Consider the following 14,234-nt stretch of genomic DNA (forward strand, 5'->3'; position numbering starts at 1 on the left):
TGAAGGAAGGAACCAGACAATCATCTATATTGGAACTGGTCATCACCAATAGGCAGGAATTGATCTTTGAATTGGAAGTATTGGGGACCTTGGAAGGATCATGCCCTCTTGGGTTTCATGATACACAGACAAGGGAAATCTGGATGTATTTGGACATGCACTTTGGCTTTAAGAGGGCTGATTTCAAAAAGCTTAAGTAATTGTTGGGTAAGATCCCATGGTAAGAAAAACTCAAAGAGAAGGGAGTCCAGGAGGGATGGGAGCTTCTTCAAGGTGAAATCCTGAAGCCAGAAATGCAGACAATACCAAAAAGAAAGAAAAGTTGGAGGCATCTAAAGAAACCAGTGTGGATGTCTAAGTGTAAACAGAAGAGCTAGGATTCCAGAAGGGCATGTGTGCTAAATGGAAGAAAGGGGGAATTATAACAGAAGGGTATACACAAGTAGTGAACAGTTGCAGGATAAAGGTCAGGCACAGTCAATGATCACAGTCTTATTAGAGAGGTTAAGAATTATAAAAGAGGCTTCTTTGACTGTGTTTGAGGAAGAGGAAGGAAAAGCAAGTAGTAGTTCCTGTGCATGGATAAGATGAAGAAAGCTATGGAAAGCAGAACTGCTCAACACCTACGTTGCTCTCCTCCCCACCTAAAATTAAAGCTGTACGCAACCTGAAAACACGATAAATGGAGCAAAGAGGGAGCTGCAGCCTCAGTTAGGAAAAGTGGTGGCAAGGGAACACTACTTGAAATGTATTCAAAATGGCAAGGCCTGATGAGCTGTGCCCAAGGTACTGAAGGAGCTTGCAGATATAACCGCAAAGCCTTTGTCCATAATTTTTGAGAATTCTTGAAGAGAATATGAGGTCCCTGCAGCCTGGAGAAGGGCAGGTGCTGTTCCCATCTTCAAAAGGGGGGTGGGAGAGGAGGGAAGAAGACCCAGAAAACTACTGACTGGTCAGCTTGAGAGCAATACCAGGAAAAATCCTAGAAAAGTCCTATTGAACATATAATTAAATAGTCAGTCTGTGAACACTTAGAAAAGCATTCTATGATTAATCGAGTCCTCCTCACAGAGGGCACGTGTTGTGGTGAGATCATAAGGACTGACCTCACTGTTTCTGTGGCTGGGAGTGATTGGATAGCCACAACAACCTGACTGGTGGTCCCTCATTAACCGTCAAGGTTTAATGTAGAGCTTCTCATTCATGATTAGTGCCTCATGGATTGCGGAAGGGTTCGCTGAGACCTATAAAAGGACCACAATCCTGGAGTTCTTCATTCACCCTCTGGATCCAATATCCACACACCAATTCCTATAGTCAACAAAGGTAAGCTTGTTTCCAAACATTTAATCATTCTTCTTGTTGTCTCATTGCAGGGAAATGAGAATTCTGAGCAGGTACTCCAGTGGCTCTGGTCTTGCAAAATCATTCTGAACGGAACGCACACAGTCGATATCAGTCTCAAAACTGGATTTTTTTAGTGTTCCAGATTTCAGCATCTCAACTGGCATATTTTATTTCATAAAGCTAAAGTGTTTTCTATAACTGACTTTTTATAGTTTCGTTGGCAGCTACTGGGTGACCTTGGGCTAGTCACACTTCTTTGAAGTCTCTCAGCCCCACTCACCTCACAGAGTGTTTGTTGTGGGGAGGAAGGGAAAGGAGAATGTTAGCCGCTTTGAGACTCCTTCAGGTAGTGATAAAGCAGGATATCAAATCCAAACTCCTCCTCCTTCTCTTCTTCTACTAGGCTAATGAGGAATGACACCCTGTCCTTACCATCGTGGAATTCAGCCCCTTGGAGGCTTAGGAAATACAAGCAGGCTATTTTGAAGGCCACATCTCTGAAGGCTTTCCTGAAAATCGGGGGGGGGGGGTATGAGGCTCTTGGACGTCTGCCTCCCATATACCTCTCTCAGCTGCCTGGACTAGCCCCTCGCACTCCTTCCAACCTGGTTAGTGGCAGTTTCAACTCCTGATTTTGCTGCCAAAGTACCTGATAAGGATCTGCAGGCGGGTTCTGTCTTTCGATTGCACCCGCCTGCACAGCCGTGCGGAGCTGTTGTTGTTCTTCCATTATCGGCTCCTTCCTTTACCAACTAAGGCAAAGAACTTAGAGAAGGGTCATTCTGCAGGAGTCCAGGTTCCCAGCTTGAGAACACAGTGAGGGTAGATAATTACAAAGGAGGATTTCTAGCAAAAACCAACAGATAGCTCTGGATGGCTCTAACAAAGCCTCCAGCGTCATTACTCATGATGGCCCTTCTGAAAATTCCTTTGTTTGTTGTTTAGTCATTTAGTCGTGTCCGACTCTTCATGGCCCCATGGACCAGAGCACGCCAGGCGCTCCTGTCTTCCACTGCCTCCTGCAGTTTGGTCAAACTCCTTCTGGTATCTAAATAATATATTGAAATGACGCCCCTTGTGTCTTTTGTTTTGCTTCCTATCTAGAAGCCCTCCCACTCGCCGAGTCCTCAGAGAGATTGGATTAGTGCCAACCGCTTCCTTTTTCGATCAACTGTCTCCTTGTCTGTCCATGCCCATTTGAGCTTCCAGCGCGCTTTGGCCATGTTCTAGGCTGCTCTCAGCTAATGTCTTATCAGCTCGCCCATCAAGGTCAGGAAGAGCCGATTTCTGCAGCTGCCGGCTCTCCTCTGCCTGCCTAACATCAAAGCCTCCCTGTTCCTGGCTGCTTTCTGCACTTGGCTGCAAACCCTCTGTAGTGAAGTTGGTGGAGGGTGGAGACATAAGAATAGGCCTTCCCAGTGGTGGCTCTCCCTATGTCTAATGCTTTCCCCAAGGAGGCATCCCTGTCACCATCAATATTTACAAATAATTTTTTCATTCACTTATACTATTGGACCTTAATATTCTGCTCATCTTTTAGTAGGGTGAGGCTGAGTCAGATTTTTTTATACATATTCCTCTTGCTTTAATTGTTGTTATACCTTTTTATATATAAATCATTTTTATTGGTTTTATAAAACCAAAGTACAAATAAACACAAACTAAAAAGAACATATCTGTATAAGGAGAGTCTCCAAATCTAGAGACTTCCCTCCATGGAGTCTTGTTTTGAGTGCCTACAACTGCATCCATACTCCAATTTTTATATCAAACCATATTGTCCTTAATATTCTTTTACACTACGAGTGAGACAGAATCCTGCTCTTGTTTCCATCTGTTTACATTGGTCTCCTAAAAAACTTAGACATTTCCCCCATTCTTTTATAAAGCTTTTATCCTCTTGGTTTCTGGGTTTTCCAGTCAGCTTTGCCATCTCACTGAATTCCATCAGCTTGGTTGCTATTCTTCTCTGGTGAGGACTTCTTTCCAACTCATTTGTCATTTTAATGAAAGGTGTGGATATAGCCAAAGGAGATGATTGGATGTGCTGTGCTTGAAAGACATCTCCATTGCTACTTAGTCATGAAGGTGTCACTCTTTAGTGGGGCTGAACCGCAGTTGAACCAGCCCTGACAGGGTGACATGCATGTGCTCTCCCAATGAGATATGGCCCCCTTTCCAATATTGTACGTGAGGTGGAGATAAGCCCCCCAGGAGCTCAGTCAGTGATCCTTTCTAGGCTGGGAGCTCTTCAGCTGGAGATACTTAGAGAATGCAAAGCAGATCACCTGTTTGGGGATCTATGCCGTATTCTGCATCTCAAGGCAAATGAACACAACAAGGCTATGTACCATGCTTTAGAATTTTTATTAATTGCCACAGGGAAAGGTTTTCTTTTCACAGAGGAGTTATTCAAGGAGGTGAAAGAAAAATACTCCCTGGACAACCAAGGTGATAAAGAGAAGACAACTGGCATGCCTCCTTGAAGGAAAACAAAGCAAAGTAAGAAGGAGATGAGAAGAGTCCAGGGTTGTAGAAGGAGGCAGGAATAAACTTAAGGCACAGGAACAGATGAATCCAAGGAGTCCACCAGCATGGAGGAGGCAGCAGCTCTCAACCCTTCACTGAACTTCTTCAGCAGCAGCCTTGCTTAGGATAGCAGCAACAGGAACCACAGCCACAACAGCCACAACCACAGGAACCACAGCCGCAAGAGTTGCAGCAGCAGGGGGAAGAGCAGCAGCAGCAAGGAGTGCAGCAACAGCAAGGACTGCAGCAGCAGCAGGGGCAGCAGCAGCACTTGCAGCAGCAGGGAGAGCAGCAACAATTGGAGCAGCAGGACATCTTAGCGGTGGAGAGAGAAGGTGGAGCTGAAAGAATTCAAGGGATTTCCCATTAAGCAAACAACATCCTCAGGCATGTTAAAACACTGTAGACAGATGCTCTGCATTCAGGAGACCAGAAAATACATGATTTTCACATCATGTTTCCCTCTGAGTGATCCTAAAAGTACATTTTGGTTAGCAAAATTCCAACATTTCTGCTGGGATGCAGTGTTGTCCTGGTTATGAATCTCTACTCTTCTGCTTATCTAGAGCATTGATCCTTGACTCTTGCTCCGTTCAGGTGTGCTGTGCCATTTCAGGAATTGTACAACAGATTGTTCAGGAACCACCTCCTTCTCCATCGGGAGCCACAGGCCGTGCTGGTTTCCTCATGAACACACATGTTTGACCGGTGAATTATATTCAACCATTATAGCTGTAGATCAATATGAAATGTATGCTTGGTCAGGGGAAAAACCCACTATTTTAGATTCTCTGTAAGACGATAGCAGGCTAATTTCTAATCCTAAAATGCTGAGAGAATTGAGGCCTGAAGGCAAGATCCTAGCTTCTCTGTGAATGTATAAAGACATGTTCTATAAGAAATGGTGTATCCAGAAGACCTGTTTGAGATCTTGAGTCCCTCATTTCCAAGAGAGAAGTAAATTCTGAACTTGAATTAGCATCTAAGAAATCACTCTTTTGTTCATGCACAACTCCCCATGTGGCAGGAGGCCAAGATTTCTCACCAAGAGTAAGATAAATAGTGAGCAAGTTGCCATAAAAAACCAGAGCTGCTAGGCTACATCCTCAAGACCTCAAGCTTTCCTGAAATGTAGGGAACCAAAAGAATGAAGAAATAGTGGCACAGAACATACCTTTTTCAGTTGTCAGAATTGGTGTGGATGTTGGATCCAGTGAATGAGTGAAGAACTCCTGAATGAGGGCCCTTTATATACACCTCTGTGAAGCCTTCCGCAAGCAATTATGAACCACCCAATGATGACAAGGTCTTCATTAAACCTTAATATGGGCCTCTACCACACAATCATCTGGTGCGTGATCCTTGACTGTGTCCACATCCTTCCTTTTAAAAGTCAGGTGATTAAGGCTATTCTGCAGTAGTAACACTCTAATTCTCCCTTCTGTCCAAAGGGGGCACTTATGGGATTGCTTGTAATCAAATATGTTTGGATGAACAAGCATCATATGGGCTTCTCTCAAAGATCTGGTGCCTAAGGGTTTTAGTTTTCAGACTGTTTACCTGTGGACACACCATTTAGGCCACTCTTTCTTAGTACAACCTGCTGCATGTATAAAGTGATGTTAATAAAACAATGATTTAGGAAGATAGTTGTTTTTAAGGTCACTGAGTAGTAGCCACTGCAAGCCTTATTCCGAGCAAGCCCATTAAACTCTATAGAAATGGCTAACTTAGACTTTCCTACTCTAAGTAGAACTCAGCTGGATGCAAGCCCATTGCTTTTGCATGGTTCAGATGTCAGGTCAAAATTACGCTGAGGTGTTCTGTTTTGCATTCGTCTAGTAATTAATTTCTTAGTTTAATGAACATTTGTTAAAGTTACATATTAAATAAAAACATGTGCAACTGCTACAATTCACTGTGCTGCTCAGTTACTTTTTTAAGAAAAATAAAAGATTGCACATGATATTCAGTTGTGCTCATTGCCTATAATTATGTGTTATGAGGATCAAATTCCAGGACCCGTGCATACAAACGTCAGGTGCTTTGAGCTTGAGCAGGATGTAGAATCAGAAGATCTGGAGGATTTTTCCTGGCTAAAAAAAAAAAAAAGTGCAGGATCTCAATGAGAAGCTCTCATTATTTCCGTTCATCCTAGCATAATTGTTTTAAAACCAATCCCATAAATGCCCCTTTCTGAATACAGTCACAGGTTGTTAATACAGTCACAGATCACGCAACCAGCTAATAATGTGTGGTGGAGGCCAATGTGAAGGTTTAATGTAGAGCTTCTCATTCATGAGTAGAGCCCCATGGCTTGCGGAAGGGTTCACAGAGCCATATAAAAGGACCACAATCCTGCATTTCTTCATTCACTCTCCAATATCCACACACCAATACCTATAGTCAACAAAGGTAAGCTTGTTTCCAAATCTTTAAACATTCTTCTTATTTTCTTCATTGCAGGGAAATTAAAACTAAGAGCAGGTACTCCAGTGACTCAATCTCTTAACAGTCTCAAAACTGGATTTTGTTAGTGTTTCAGATTTTGTGAAATGTCTTGTGAAATTCATCTGAATCAAATGCACAGAGGAGCCAGCAGTCTCACAGTTTGGATTCTGTTAGCATTTCAGATTCAGCATCTCAAATGGCATATTTTAATACATAGATGAAAAGTGCTTTGAATAACAGACTCCTTGTAGGTTCTTTGGGTTTTACCTGATGGGATCATCTAATTATCTCTTCGACATATCTGTGTGATGGATGCTACATTTTCATAAGTTTTTTGAGGACTGACCAGTTCCTTATGGCAGTAGTGACTTCCCTAGAGATATAAATTTCTTCTCGTATCAACTGAGGAGGAATATTTCACCCATGATATATTTCAAGTATACATTTAAAATTACTGATACCTACAATATAAAAATGTAACACATGGAAATAACCAGGGAACATGTCATATATATCAATCTGTGAGAGAATCAAGACTGCTTGCAAAGCCCTTTTGCTTTTAAACTGGGGGACACATCTGAGTTTCCTCTTAGATCAAGAGGGAAATGGCCCAGGATTTAGTGTGAAGGTAAAACCAATATTGAATTCTTGGTTGGACAGAATGCTCCATTTCAACACTCAACAGGCAGACATTTCTCCCATGTTTTATACGACACACAAATATTTGTGTAATGTAGGCAAATAATTTCAGCTCCCTCACGAGTAGGAGAAAAGGTATGTGAAATATGCAGTGCTTAATAAAAAGACAAGTAAAAGATGTCTTTAACACATCAAACAATGTGGCGCTTAGTTAACTGGTGATCCCTTGATTTCCTGCAGCTCAAGCTTCCTTCTCTTCCTCAAGATGTCCTGCTGTTGCCAGTGTGGCTGCTCCCCTTGCTGCTGCAAGCACTGCTGCTGCTCCCCCTGCTGCTGCTCTTCCCCCTGCTGTGGCTGCGACTGTTGCAAGCAGTGTTGCTGCTCCCCCTGTTGTTGCAAGCAGTGTTGCTGCTCTTCCCCCTGCTGTGGTTCCGGGTGCTGTGGATCTTCCTGCTGTGGCTGCAAATGCTGCTATCCTAAGCAATGCAAATGCTGAAGAACCCCAAGGGAAGCTCTGAATGTTTACAGGGAATCTACAGTTTATAGTCCATCGAATAATCCCACCACCATGAGTACTGGCTTCAAGGGCTACTTCTTAATTCCTGACATTCAGACTTTATATCTCTCTGGAATGTCCTTCTTCATCCTCAAGTTGTGTCTTCCTCTCCTCCTCTTGTTCTGTACTCTTTGACTCGCCTGGATGTTCTCCTAGGAACCATCTCTAACAAGGCATTTCCCATGATACCATCATGGCACTCTCAATGTGTGTGACTCTTTCTCTTTTCTTTCTCGTCTACATTTGTAATTCTTCTTTTATTGTATAATCTACCTGCTTGCACAGCAACTAATAAAATGGCAAACCGTCTCCTAAAGTCTTGTTTTATCTTTACCTTAAATTGAGTTGAGGGGGAGGCTCAATGTGTATGAGAAGCCCCTGCTTTGGATGTACATCATAGCCCACCCCAATCGATGGCATTGAATGATCCAGGGGGGTTGGGGAAAATGCACTGCTGCTTGAGTTATTGAAGGGCTACTCCAAGATGATGCAGGTAGATGATTCTGGGGTAGGTGGACCAACCATGTCATTGGACCATTCACATATATGGTATAGAAGCAATAGCATAGGAACTGTTCTGTAAGCAGAATGCCCAAGGTTCAACCACTGACATCTCCAGTTAGAAAATATTCAGCAGCAGTGTTGCTCACTTCCAATCTCTGCTTGCATGCTTCCTGAAGACATCTGAATGGAGTCACCGTAGGTCACTGTTCAGTAGTGGACTAGCTGGTGATTACTTCAGGATTTGGAGGGGTCTTCTTCTGTCCTTATGACTATCAGGCATCAGATGATGCAAACCCCCATGGTACGTTGCCAGGAACCAATAAGAAAAGGAAAGTTCTTAGCAATGCTTTTTATTCAATATTCACAGAGAGAGGCTTAGAAATGGAGCATCTTGGAGTAATGGTGTTCCTCTGAGTGAAACTCCACACCCTCCATCTCTCCCACTTCCTCATGAGTCATCGCTATGGATGCTGCAAAGAGCCTTTTACCTTTGAGCTCTTTGCTCTCCTACTTTCAAGGCCCGCTGTGTTCTGGGAGGGGTTTTTTGGAACGCTTTCTAAATACACTGTGTCCATCAGCTGTCGCCCTCATGGTGCTTCCTCTTCCTTCTCCTTCTCTCCCATTATTTCCCAACTTTCCCCTTCATCTGCCGCTGAGTAGTGATCTTTCTCAAACCAGCCCCTTCCTCAAACCAATCCTTCTTCTCTGGAAGGGTCAGCCTGGGGAGGCGGCCTCCACCATTCCTCCTCTGCTCAGTCCTTGACAATGACTGTGTTCCAGGTCATTTAAGAACATACAAACATGGGGTTGCACGTGGTGACCCTTGGCTCCCTTCCAACTCTAAGATTTTATGATTCTGAGAAGAGCTTGCTCAGTCAAATCAATGGCCCATCGAGTCCAGCATCGTGTCTTCACAATGGCAAGACAGATTGCCCATAGCGCACAGCAAGGACACAAACACCAGAGCACTGTGGTTTCCAGCAACTGGTATTAAGAACCATTACTGCCTAAAACTTGGAGACATCGCACAGCCATTGCGGTTTGTAGCTCTGGGAGTTTCCACCTCCATGAATTTGTCTAATCCTGCTTTAATGCCATCTAGTTTCATGGTCAATACTGCCTTCCGTGGGAGCAGCTTTCATTGTTTTAGCTATGCACTGCATGAAGACCTTCTTCTTCTTCTCTGGGATCTTCCAGCAATCAGCTTTTAGACAATGAAAGGTAACACACACACAAATATACACGTGATCTTACACTACCCCAACTGATAGTAGGCTGGGAATTTATCTGGTAGGCTGAGGATAAGTAGACTCAAATGGCTACTAGTTCAAATCAGCCTCAAAATCCCTCCATCCTTCAATTATTTAACAAAAAAAGTTCTTTCATTATAAGATAGACACTGACTGGCATCAAGTCTCAAGATGAACTTAGACCTTTCTGCATGCAAAATAGATGCTCTACTACGGAGCTACGATCCTTCCTTCCTAAATGCCCTTTCAGGTTTCCTCCCAATTCTATGATTCCTCCAATTTTAGGATTCTATTATTCTATGAATTTCTGGTGGCAGGTTCTCCATCCCATCATCAAAACACTACAAATGCCATGGGGGACTTTCTCCAAAGCCTTAGTTAAATCAAGGTACACTATTTCCACAGCAGCCCCATCATCCACCAAGCTCGTAAATCTATCCAAAAAAGAATTGAGATTCACCTGGCATGAACAATTTTTTTGAGAAATCCATTTTGAGTCTTAATAATCGCAACATCCTTTTCTATGTGCTCATAGGTCAACTGTTTAATTATCTGTGCTATAATCTTTCCTGGTATCGATGTCAAGTTGCCCAGTCTGTAGCTATGTGAGTCTTCTCCCCACATACAAACAGTTTGAAGATGGGAACAGCATCTGCCCTTGTCCAGTCTGCAGGGACCTCACGTTTCCTCCATGGATTTTCAAAAATTATGGACGGAGGCTCTGTGGTTATATCTGCAAGCTCCTTTAGTATCCTTGGGCACAGCTCATCAGGCCTTGCCAATTTGAATCCATTTAAAGTAGCTCGGTGTTCCCATGCCACCTCTTTTTCTACCTGAGGCTGCAGTTCCTTCCTTACACCTTTTATTCTGTTGTCACCAGGTTGAGTTCTGCTTTAATTTTAAGTGACAGAAGGGACAATGTAGGGGTTGAGCAGTTTCACCTCCTTCACCCAATAGCATTTCTTTGTCCTCTCCACCCAGAGGACATACTGCTTTCTTGTTCTTCAAACATAGTTGATGAAACCACTTTTGTTATTTCATTCTGTCTTGCAAGACTGAGATCCTTCTGAGCTTTCGCTTGCCTGGCCTTCATCTTGCAACTGTTAGCCACTGGTGTATCCCCTTCCTTCATGTTTCTCATTTCCTCCATTTAGCAGATATGCCCTTCTGAAATCTCATCTCTTCTATAAGCTACTTATGCAGCCCCACTGGTTTCTTTAGATGCCTCCAACTTTTCTTTCTTTTTGGTATTGTCTGCATTTGTTCCTTCAATATTTGAGCTTTAAGAAACTCCCATCTTTTTGAAATCAGCCCTCTTAAATCCAGAGTACATATCCAAAATACATCCAGATTTCCCTTGTCTGTGTATCATGAAACCCAAGAGAACATGATCACTTCCTTCCAAGGTCCCCAGTACTTCGAATTCAAAGATCAATTCCTGCCTATTGGTGATGACCAGGTCCAATATAGATGATTCCCTGGTTGCTTTCTTCACCTTCTGGGCAATGAAACGATCAGTGAAGCAACAGAGGAATTTGAGAAGAGATCTCAAACAGATGGGGTGGTCGAAATAGTTGCTTTCATCAACATTATCAAAATATATTAGGCTGCATCCACAAGTAGCACTCAAAATGATGCAGTTTAAATTATCACCTCTTCCCTTTCATAGTCATCCAATCAATGTGGTTTGCAGAAGGAAGATCAGGGATGCCAACTTGAATAAAATATTGTGGAGGCCTAGATATGCCCCAATCCACATGAATGCACACACACCATTTGAATGGCAATGCCGCTTAACTTGGGGGAGCCCAGCCCCCTAAAATATTTTCTTGTGGGGGCTTTGTAGGAGTTGGTTCCTATGAGACAGTGCCTCCTGCAGATAGCACCTATCAGGAAATCCCTACCACACACTGATTAAATCAGGTTTTGCTCGTGACAGCACCTATTTTTGGAACTCTCTGCTGCTACATACCAGACAGGTGCCTTTGATGGGCATCTGTCTGAGATCCCAGACAAAGGACCTTGCTCTTCCTTGTGTTCACTACACCCATTAATTCAAGGAGAGATAATAGCTAGTGAACCTGGGATGATATGTGTGTCATGCAAGTGCCCTTCCAGTGCGATATGTCCCCCTTCCCAATAATGTGTGAGAGATGGAGATGTGCTCCTCAAGAACTCAGCTTCTGATCCTTTCTAGGCGAACAGCCCTTTAGCTGGAGATGCTTGCCAAGCAGATGACTTACGCAGGATCTATGACACAATCCCCATCTCAAGGCAAAGGAACACAAGAACACTCTACTGTGCTTTAGAATCTTTATTAACGGACATATCAACATATTATCCTCCCCCCATAGAGGAGTTATTCAAAGAGATGAAAAGAGAATGACCCCCAGGACCACCATGATGATAAAGAGAAGACAACTGGCATGCCTCCTTGAAGGAAAACAAAGCAGAGTAAGAAGGAGATGAGAAGAAAGAAGGGTTGAAGAAGGAGGCAGGAATAAACTTAAGGCACAGGAAGAGATGAATCCAAGGAGTCCACCAGCATGGAGGAGGCAGCAGCTCTCAACACTTCACTGAACTTCAGCAGCAGCCTTGCTTAGGATAGCAGCAACAGGAACCACAGCCGCAAGATCCACAGCCACAGGAACCACAGCCGCAAGAGTTGCAGCAGCAGGGGGAAGAGCAGCAGCAGCAAGGAGTGCAGCAACAGCAAGGACAGCAGCAGCAGCAGGGGCAGCAGCAGCACTTGCAGCAGCAGGGAGAGCAGCAACAATTGGAGCAGCAGGACATCTTAGTGGTGGAGAGGGAAGGCGGAGCTGAAAGGATTCAAGGGATTTCTCATTAAGCAAACACAACACAATATTAAGGACGCCATAGATATGCGAACATTACAGCTTAAGACCAATATGAAATGTATGTTTAAAGATTGCTATATGTTGCATCAAGGAAAGGAATGCATAAACTGGCCTCAGTTCTGAGTCTCCCTTGGGAACTCACTGGAAGTCAGGCTAACATATCTGAGAGGATTCTCTCTGAGCCCCCAACTTCCTATTAGGAAACAGATGACATGCTTGGCAGAATAAAGACTATCTTAGATCCTGTGCAACACAATATTAGGCAAATATTTTAGTCCTACAATGCTGAAAGAATTCAGGCCTAAAGGCAAGATCCCAACTTCTCTTTGAATCAATAAAGACATGTGTTGTAAGAAATGGCATTTGCAAGAGACCTGGGTGAGATCTTCAATCCCTTGCACCCAAGAGATAAGAAGGTTTTGAATTAGAATTAGCATCTAATTAGTATGCTTTTCTCCATGCACAACTCCCATGAAGCAGGAGAACAAGATTGGTCACCAAGAATATAGTGAACCAGTTTCATTGCAAAACCGGAGCTGTTAAACAACATCCTCAAGACCTGAAGCTCTCCTGAAATCTAGGAAACCAAAAGAATGAAGACAGAACATACCTTTTTCAGTGATAAAATTCGTGTGGATGTTGGTTCCAGTGAGTGAGGGAAGAACTCCTAGCTGGTAGGCCTTTATATACCCCTCTGTGAATCCTTCCGCAAGCAGTTATGCACCACTCAATGATGACGAGGTCTTCATTAAAAGTCCTCTACTACACAATCATCTGGTGCGTGATTCTTGACTCTGTCCACATCCTTCATTTTTAAAGGCAGGCTATTAAAGCTATTTAGCAGTTGCAACACTGTAATTCCCTCTTCTGTCCAAAGGGGGCACTTATGGAATTGCTTTAAATCAATTATGTTTAGATGAACAGGAACCATATGTCTTTCTCTCTGAGATCTGGTGCCATAGGGTATTAGCTTTTAGATTGTTGACCCGTGGACATTCTTTCTGAGTACAGCATGCAACAGGTACTCAAGGCAGGCCCATTAAAGTTCATAGACATGGATAACTAACGTTTGTTCAATGCTTCTACTCTAAGCAGAACTTCTGGATACAAGCCAATTACTTTTGCATGGCTCAGATGTCTGGTGGAAATTAGGCTGTGATATTCTTTCTGTTGACAGAAACCTGGAAGACAGTCATCAGAGGCAGCCCAAATGTTTCGCAGTAGTCTAGCACTTAATTTTTGCTGTAGTAAACATTTGTGAAAGCCACATATCAAATCAAAAAAATATGGGACTGCAATTGTTCACCCTCCTGGTCAGCTAGGCAAACATGCACAATATGGTGGCAAATGCTATTCATGTTTGCTCATTGCTGATAAATATGTGTTATGAGGATCAAATAACGTCCCATGGATCCAAACGTCAGATCCTTTGAGCTTGGGGCGGGAGGTAGAGTCAGACGATCCGATGGTATTTCCTGGTAAAAGAAGGTGTTGGATCACAATGAGAAACTCCTATGGCACCCATTCATCTCAGCATAATTGTTTTTAAAAACAATCCCATAACTGCCCCTTTAATCGGGGCTGAGAATTACAGTGTTTCCAGAATGCAGTTTTAATCATATTCTTTAAAAGGTGTGTGTGTGTGTGTGTGAATACAGTCAGATGTCATGCCCCAGATGACAGTGTGGGGCAGCATCAAGGTTTAATGCAGACCATGATCCACGGGACTTGTTATTTGATGATCATAACACATATTTATCAGCAATGAGCAAACAGGAATAGCATTTGCCACCATATTGTGGCTGTTTGGCTAGCTGACCAGGAGGGTGAACAATTGCAGTCCCATATTTTTTTGATTTAATATGTGGCTTTCACAAATGCTTACTACAGCAAAAATTAAGTGCTAGACTACTGCAGTACATTTGGGCTGCCTCCGATGACTGTCTTCCAGGATTCTGTCACACAGAAGAATATCACAGCCTAATTTGCACCAGACATCTGAGCCATGCAAAAATAATTGGCTTGTATCCAAAAGTTCTACTTAGAATAGTAGCACTGAAATGAATAAACCAAAGTCAGCCATGTCTATGAACTTTAATG

The 14,234-nt window shown here is 43.1% G+C and overlaps 2 long non-coding RNA genes across 2 annotated transcripts; one reads left to right on the forward strand and one right to left on the reverse strand.

Moving 5' to 3' along the window:
* Nucleotides 1-1,287: 1,287 nt before the first annotated feature.
* LOC309358776 lies at nt 1,288-7,831 on the forward strand. The gene is made up of 2 exons (XR_014163587.1): nt 1,288-1,326; nt 7,207-7,831. It is a non-coding gene; the product is annotated as an uncharacterized lncRNA (long non-coding RNA).
* LOC309358779 lies at nt 3,696-5,091 on the reverse strand. The gene is made up of 2 exons (XR_014163590.1): nt 5,051-5,091; nt 3,696-4,217 (listed from the first exon to the last, which is right to left on the reverse strand). It is a non-coding gene; the product is annotated as an uncharacterized lncRNA (long non-coding RNA).
* Nucleotides 7,832-14,234: the final 6,403 nt, after the last annotated feature.

Source organism: Podarcis melisellensis (genome assembly GCF_964234715.1).
Source record: "Podarcis melisellensis genome assembly, chromosome: 16".
Taxonomy (NCBI): Eukaryota; Metazoa; Chordata; class Lepidosauria; order Squamata; family Lacertidae; genus Podarcis; species Podarcis melisellensis.